Here is an 8,575-nt window from a genome sequence, read left to right on the forward strand (position 1 = left end):
TTTTCTCAAAACGTTTATTTGTTGAAATATGTTTTCTCTGGTTTTTTTGAGCAATTTTATGGGGAAAAATTTGCCTAATTTTCACACCGGTGTACAACATTTTTGGGTACAAGCTATCCAATTGGAGTTTATTTGCTCGTATGTTGCTTAAAAAATTGACTATGCAATACTTTCAAGTAAATTTAGGCCATATTAGGTTTAAATTGATTGTATTTATAAGTTTATGAGTTATTTTTATGGTCTAATAGCTATTTTAATGAAATTTTCCATGCTCTATTTGGCATATGTTAGAGGGGTTGAATCTCTCTTAGATGAACAATAACATACACTTTTCTTGTCTCTAAATTTTTCCTTGGATATTACACTTTCAGAAAAATATAAGCATGTGGAAAGTTTAATGCAGGTTTTTTTCAGAAGAATACATCCTTAACGGAAAGTCATCTGGGCGAGTTCAAAGTCACAAAAATGAAAAAAAATCATAATTTGTGTCCGCTCCATTTATTTCTTATGAATGAACTTGGTGATAATATTAACAATGAGATACACTGTATATAAGTTACCTGGAGCTCTATTTATTAAACAGTCATTTCAACTTTGGGTAGAATAATGATACCAACAGTTATATATTTTTTGATAATATTAGTGCAAGCACTATGTGATTCATAACAATTCCATTCACAAATGTGTCGTTATTGTTAAAACATTGTTGACATATATTTGATTTTCTTAACTTTACAACTGTCATACTCAGCCACAATGAGGTTATCTCTAGTGTCTATACATAAACCATATGGAAGCTCTATGTCACAGTTATCAATGTAAGAAAGGAAATGTCCGTCCTGATCTAGGATGTGGATAGAGTGGTTACTAAAGTCTGCTGTCAGGATCTGACTCTGACTGTCTGTTGTGATGCTGTATGGATTAAATGTTCCCCTGGTATTAGAGGGACGACCGGTATATCTAAATCGGAGGTTTCCTGCCTGGTTAACCACCACTACTGCGTGGGCCTCACAGTCAGCTACACAGATATCCAAATTCCTGTTTTCAGTAATGTATTTATTTGTATTTATGTAAAAAGATGAATACAGAGGGTAACCTTCACTGTCATACTGAATGGTTTGTTTCTGTTTGAAGTCAATGTAACGGACAACTTTTGCTTGTTTGTCATCATCACTGACCATGGTAACCAGGAGGTCACCAGAGGAGGTACTACAGACATAGTGAGGTTTCCACCCCTGTAATCTGATCACTTCCTGTATCTGGTCATTCTTCACTATGTTTACAGTTCTTGTATCAGGGTCGGTGTAAACTAAATCTCCACTCTTTGTCACTGTTATGTCACCCGGTATGTTTCCTGACTTAGTTTGGATTGACTTCAATAGTGTACTCTGTAGGTTGTAGAGTTTTAAATTTTTTTCATTACCACATGTCCAGATTTTTTCATCACTGAGACAGGCAACTCTTCTTAATAAGTATTGACACCCAGTTTCAACTGTAATGATGAGCTTTGGTACATCAAGCAGTGGTTTGACTGGAGGACAGGATACAGCTTCTGGTGTCCTCATTATGTAGTCATGTTCTTCTATTGTAATGGATAATGCTGACAGAGAACCAAACATTTGATGAAATTGATATGTGTTGACTGGATGAGGACAGAAACTAGGTAATGAAACATTGACTTTTGGAGGCAAACTTCTGAATTCAGCATTCCTGGATTTGTAAGCAGAGGTTAGGGAGATATTATCGGAGTCAAGGATTCTTCATATCATGGATACTCTGTTTTAAATCTAAAGTTATTTGTTTGATTTCATTTTCCTCTTTATTTAGAACAGCCAGATGTTTAGATTTCATTTCATCAATTTCAGATTTCTTTTGGTTGACTATGTTATCAATTTCTCTGTGCCAGTCTGCCCCTTTGTTGTTGACCTCTGTTATCAGTTTCTCATAATGTTTTTCCACTAAGTTTACTTTTTCAGTGTTTAAGTCTGATGCAATTTCTTCATATGTTGGAAGTATTCTTTTTTCAAGTTCTTTCAAATCCTTGTTTAGAATTTCTTTAATGAAGGTTGGATTCTGATAGACATTTGTCAAATTATGCCCTTTGTGTTCATCAGAGGAGAGGCAGGTAGAACAGACACAGATCTCACATTTCTCACAATAGAGTTCACAATGTTTCTGGATGTGTTTTGAACAAATTGGATAGTTAACGTTGGGATTAGAAGTTCTGTGTTTGTATGGTACAACATTGTGTCTTTTGGATGAATCAGAGAGATGCTCCCCAACACAGGCCTTACACAGATTAATCTGACAAAGTTCACAATGACTCTGTAGTGCAGCTCTTTTACACAGGTCGCAGATAAGGAGTACCTGAGCTCTGTCCAGGGGGTCCATTACTTGGGGTTTTGTCAAAAAAGGAAACAGATATCCCTGTATAAAATAAAATGAGACACTGACTACAGATATTTTACGCTATTTTAAACAAATACATGTACAATGTAAGAGTTTTAAATTAAACTGTTCGGCGAAGAATTTGGTATTTTTGTAGTTGAAAAATGCCTTTATGTTTCAAAAAATGTTTTGAAGAAAAACTAAACACCACGTAGCAATCAAAACAATTTATGTATTCAGTATTATGGAAAGCCACGGGGGACCCACAAGACATGTTCTATATATTTATAGTAATTCAATCTTGGGCGGTCATATTTACAATCCCGGCCAAGTCATGATCGGCCACACGGGACTCCCAAGTCATGTTCTATATATTCATAGTAATTCAATCTTGGGCGGTCATGTTATATATATTCATAGTAATTCAATCTTGGTGCAATGCAATCATGACCATAAATCTTGCCTGCGTATGGGATAGGATATTTTGTCGTAATGCTATCTTGGCCGAATCTCGGTCCTATAACATCTTGGGAAGTAAATCTTGACTGCGTTTGGAAGTAATGTATCTTGGAAAATGCAATCTTGGGATAGAAAATCATGGCCTAGTCAAGATGTAAAACATTGGATATGTCTTGACTAGGCCAGGGTTGTCAAATCATGACTGGCAAAGATAAGAATTAAGGCCATATAATGCAATCAAACCAAACCTGACTTGGTCAGAGTTGCAATAATAACATGACCGATTGAATTACTAGGAATATATAGAACATGACTTGGGGTCCCGTGTTGCCGATCATGACTGGGCCGGGATTGTTAACATGACTGCCCAAGATTGATTTACTATGAATATATTGAACATGAAAGCCAAAAATTGAATTACTATGAATATATAGAACATGACTTGGGGGTCCCCTGTGGCTTTCCATACAAAATTATCTTAAGTGGCTCTGTAATGCATTCAGATAATGTATAAATATACTAAACATGAGATCATAAATGACATCTGGAAAATTTAATGTCTCTCAGCATGTTAAATTATCTACGTATGATATTTTCTCACCTCTAATCCAATATGGCCTCACGATAATGTCGTACATAACAATTTACTTCCTTTTCTTCTGTCTAGGTATAACCTTTTACCTTGTCATGTGATTTAAATACCTGAGAAATCTATCCTCAAATACGTAGAAATATAGAATAAAAATATTAAAATTACGGACAGAGATTAACTGTAATATAATTGTAATATTACCCATGCATATGAAGAACAGAATCACCCTGTCTATATCTCTACAGCTGCATCTCTATAACTTTTTTTGTCTGAGGAAAATCCTTGAAGTATTTGCTTCTTTTAATTTTGAGAAGAAATACAGAGTACTTATGAATCTCTATTATATGATCTAGTGCACTTGGTATATCTCGCCTCAATATTTGAAAGTTTTAACAAAGGATGCAGGCGCGGATCCAGAATTTTTTTCCAGGAGGGGTCCACCTCAGTCCAAAAAAATTCCAATCCCAGAAATTTCTTGACAAGCAAAAAAAAAATCTTATCTTACCCCCTCCACACATGTTCACGCTTACCAGGGGGTCTATTGCTTCAAATCTTTCACTTATCTTTCCCACTTCACACATGTTCACGCTTACCGGGGGGGGTCTGAGTTTTCCAGGGGGGTTCCTGGTAACTGTTTTCTTGTTATAGTATATACATTTTTTAACCTGGTAAATTCCAGGGGGGGTCAGGACCCCCCCGACCCCCCCCCCCCCTCTACATCCGCGCATGGGATGACTGCATTAGAGGACATGGGAAAATTGCGATAAAATTAGTAAAAAAAAAACATTTTCTTTCCTTTAATGTTGAAGAAAAAGTCAACATTAATCTGCTACCTAATCACTGTAGGAAAGCGGTTTCCCGTAGTATATACTACGGTCATCAAAACATGTCGACCGAGGTCACCGGTTAGAATTTTTCAGTCAAGATTTTAAACATTTGCCAGACTATCTCTGTTAATTCTTGCCAAATTTAAATGTACACTAATGAAAACTTGCTATTGGTTATTATAACTTACTTGAATTTAAAGAAATAAAGCTGTAGTACAACGTCAAAGTTTTTGACTATGATGACCGTAAAACAACACAGATGACGACCGTAATATAATCATAGAGATGACCGTAGTATATGTAAAAAATCCATTAAGACGAAAATATCTTATTCAACATCAGTAAAAAGATGTTCAATACAGATTACATTATACAAGATCTTATACTATTCAGAATGGAGGTCATAAAAAAGAACTGAAAAGTTTTAAATTTGATTGATTTAATACTTATTGATAAGAGAAGACGGTTGATTTAGAATGTTTAAACAAATGAAAGTATTTATTAAAAAATCTTGAAAAAAGTACAATTGCAATTATTTATATCAAAATAATTATTTATAATTGCGACTATCTAGTTTATTTTGCATCTTCAGGAATAATATTAATGTTGCGACCATCATTACTTTGTAAGTCCTAGTCCTGCTCTGATAAAAAGACAAATTTCGCCCTTCAAACAGGTTTGCAACCGTTACCTAATGATAGCAACTCATCATTATATTTCATGTTATAAACCGTCCTTTGTTTATAAAACTGGCGGATATCAAGCAACAAGTGGAATGCAATATTGCCATGTTTTGGTGTTTTTATTTATGCACAAAAGTCTTCCAAACGACCAATTTCTTCCATTTCGAAATTCCTGATAACATCAGAAAGAACCTAGTAAATTTCACTGCTTTCTGTGTTAGTCTCAGTAAATTGTCCAATCTTACATTGCTGCTGACGTTTACTTTCCTTTGGGGTTTTGGAAGAAATTTTGAAAGTTAGGGGGGAGCTAAATGTAATTAAATATTTTTAACCTTCAAAAAAAAAACCCTGATAAGCAAACAGAAAAAAAAGATGACCATTTTCCAAAAGGCGAAAAACCTATTTCGTGGGGAGGGTCGAACTTTCTAATCTACTTTTTTCCAATCACCAAAACTTTACCCATCTTTAACCTATACGGCGAGGTGTCAGTGGAAAGTGGGGGGGGGGGGCTAAACCTACGAAACTCAGGTACGTTCAATGTCTATACTAAGTATATATTTGGAAAAAAGTAGGGGGGGGGGGGGCTAAGCCTTTAAGTTCAGATAAGTATATGTAGGAAACTGAATAGATTTATCTATAGTTTACCAGTTTCTGCAAGTTCCAATTTACGTTTGCTGATTTTTTTCGCTTCCAAATGGTGAAATATACTATGAACACTGACCAAACTTCTAAGTGTTCACCTTACATTTTTAAAGTTTTAAAGAACAAATGCAAACAATAAATGATTTCTTTAACTCTTGGTTGATAATGCATATTTAGTCTAAATTTCATGTAAGTATCTTGTCAGAATTTTAAGCAAAGTGTCATGGAAATGATGTATCCTCAAAATGGAAATTCAGACAAAAAATCTTTATGGAGTAGGACCACCACTCGCTCTAATTACTTCAAGACAATCTTTACTGTTGGATAACATGTATCCCTGAAAAAGAGATTGACCCATCTGCTTCCACACCCACTACTGTATAGTTCTTTCCAAACCGTCGAAATTGTGTGGAAAGGGAGGGTTTTGACTTTTCTCATAAAATCTCAAATGTGTTCAATCGGGATTCAGATCCGGGAATTTGACAGTGTATCTTCACACGGATGCCTTGTATTCAATATCCTAGGGTGTGAAGCATTTAAGTGCAACGATTCAGACTACTTAGACTGATATTAGACTGTCACGAGGACCATTTTTAAAAAACATTTTCGTACGATTGAAATTGTTTGTTTTTCATGTTTCGAAGATTGTTTCTGGACAATTTACCACCCTTTTACCCTGGTGTGAAGCGAAATTTTGTCCTCAGACGAAGATCAAGGTCACTTCTGGTTTGGTTGAATTTTGTTAAAAACTTTCAAATTGTGTTATTTTGGTGATCGATGAAAAATGACGTACAACATAAAGCAAAATGTGCTTAAATGATTAAATTTTGATACTGTTTGTTTATTTTTAAAAGTAATACCATATACAAGCACAAGTACAACTAGAGAGTCTACTATTGCTAGCAATAGCGTATGTCGCCCCGGACTATTCCTCTATTTCCATGGCAACTATTGATCATTTCGGACAAGAATATCATTTTTTGTATCACAAAAACAACAATTCCCATCAGCTAAGCTTTGACAACCATCAATTCGTATCAGTCCTTTCAGTACTTTGATTAAAAGGTCAAAGTTAAAGAATTTTCACCTTCCATAGTTTCCATGGCAATAATCGATTATTTGAGAATTTTGAATGCGAATCGCACAACTACACTTACCAATCACTAAAATAAAAAAGTTTTATGAGGAATGTTCAAGGGACCACAGAGAACACTTGCAGACCAAATTCGTCGCTTTTTGTAGATTTCCAAGGCAACGGAAGCCATTTTGAAATTGAATGACCACCTGGCACAACTACAACCAGTGGTCGTCCTATGAGAAAAGTTACAGGAAGATTGTCCCAACCATGTTCGAGAAACAGCCCGGACAACAAAAACATGCGTACTATCGCAAGATGTCGTCCCAGTCTTCGTTCGGGACACATAATTAAGCACCAGTATAAAAGTGAGTGAAACGTGGTGCAATGATGGTCCATATATTAACATTCCAACCACTTCTTTCTCAATGGTCATTTTGCCAGTGTTGTGTGCTTTTTAGTGAGACCCGTTTTTAAAATTTGATAATGGTCACAAAAAGATTCTAATTACACAAAACACGTGTCGCAAAGTACAAAATTGGTTTTCATCGGTGATATTTATTTTCTTTCTACATGCAGTTGTTGAGAAGACTTATTTTTTGTAAGAATTTGAAAATATCATAGCATTCTTATAAAATTGTTTTTTAAAATAAATACATTTATTAAACTGAACACTTGGACGTTTTGTTAAGTGTGTGGCATCTCAATTTCACAAAAATGAGCCAAACGCAGTTTCACAGTCGATAAACTATAGGTTTTTCGACTGTAAAATATAGTTAAAAAAACAGGACCGATAGTTTTCATCTGTTAAACGATATTTAACGGTTGTTGACTTCTTAACAGTTGTTTACGAATGGTAATCTAATTGAGTTTATCTGTCTTTAATAAATCCTTTTCATGAGATTTTGTTGATAAACATAGATTCATGTTTGTAAATTATAACTTACAATCGTAAACTATAGGTGAGAGTTGTTAATCATTGTTTCACAAATCGTGAAACTATATCAGATCGTTAACTATAGTTAAGAATTGTAAACCATAGTTTACAAATCATGAAACTGTATTGTTCAGATGATCAATGTTTTTGAATCCCAAATGATTGTTTTCAGTGTTAAGAAGAGTTACGGTTGTGAAACATAGATAATCGCATTAATTATGCTTAACAGATGTAAAATGTAGATTATAACGCTGTTAACTATAGTTTAAAGTCCATAAACTATAGTTTACAAGCGATAAACCTAGTTTATCGACTGTAAAACTATGCTTAGCTCAAAAGAGAACACATTAACGTATATTTTATCTATATTACGGTCATCTTACTTCATATGGAAATTCTACTGGTCGTACTACAGCTATATTTCTTTAATTTCAAGTAAGTTATAATAACCAATAGCAAATTCTCATAAGGTTACATTTAAATTTGGCAAGAATTAACACAGATAACCTGAAAAATGTTAAAAATCTTGACTGAAAAATTTTAACCGTTGGCCTCGGCCGACATGTTTTGATGACCGTAGTATATACTACGGTCAGCCGCTTTCCTACAGTGCTAATGCTATTGCATTACACACATTTAAAGTATTTTTATATATATATAATTTCTAGGTCCTTTGTGAATCTCTCCAGAACTGGAAGCTAACAAAAACTTCTAGAACGTGTATGGCCTATTAAACTTAAACGAATATGCAGTGTTAATGTATCAATATTTATCCCAGTATTTACAATAATATATAACTATATATAATTCCATCCCCTATATTTTTGGAAAACATGGGTCATTCATTGTCAATTATGATAAGGTCGTAATTTATTTTGCTAATCTGCTCACACTTTTCCGGGTCTGTCTGTTGTTAAGTTTAGCTGAAAATTACAGCTTAGTTAAGATTGATTGATAGTACTACACTTTATT

General features: G+C 34.4%; 1 pseudogene; it reads right to left on the bottom strand.

Moving 5' to 3' along the window:
* Positions 1-695: 695 nt before the first annotated feature.
* LOC134257839 (uncharacterized) lies at positions 696-2,752 on the bottom strand (annotated as a pseudogene).
* Between the last annotated feature and the right edge of the window lie 5,823 nt (positions 2,753-8,575).

The sequence above is a fragment of the Saccostrea cucullata genome, unplaced genomic scaffold (assembly GCF_032062105.1).
Source record: "Saccostrea cucullata isolate Sc308-1 unplaced genomic scaffold, CSIRO_AGI_Scuc_v1 ctg4103, whole genome shotgun sequence".
Lineage (NCBI taxonomy): Eukaryota > Metazoa > Mollusca > Bivalvia > Ostreida > Ostreidae > Saccostrea > Saccostrea cuccullata.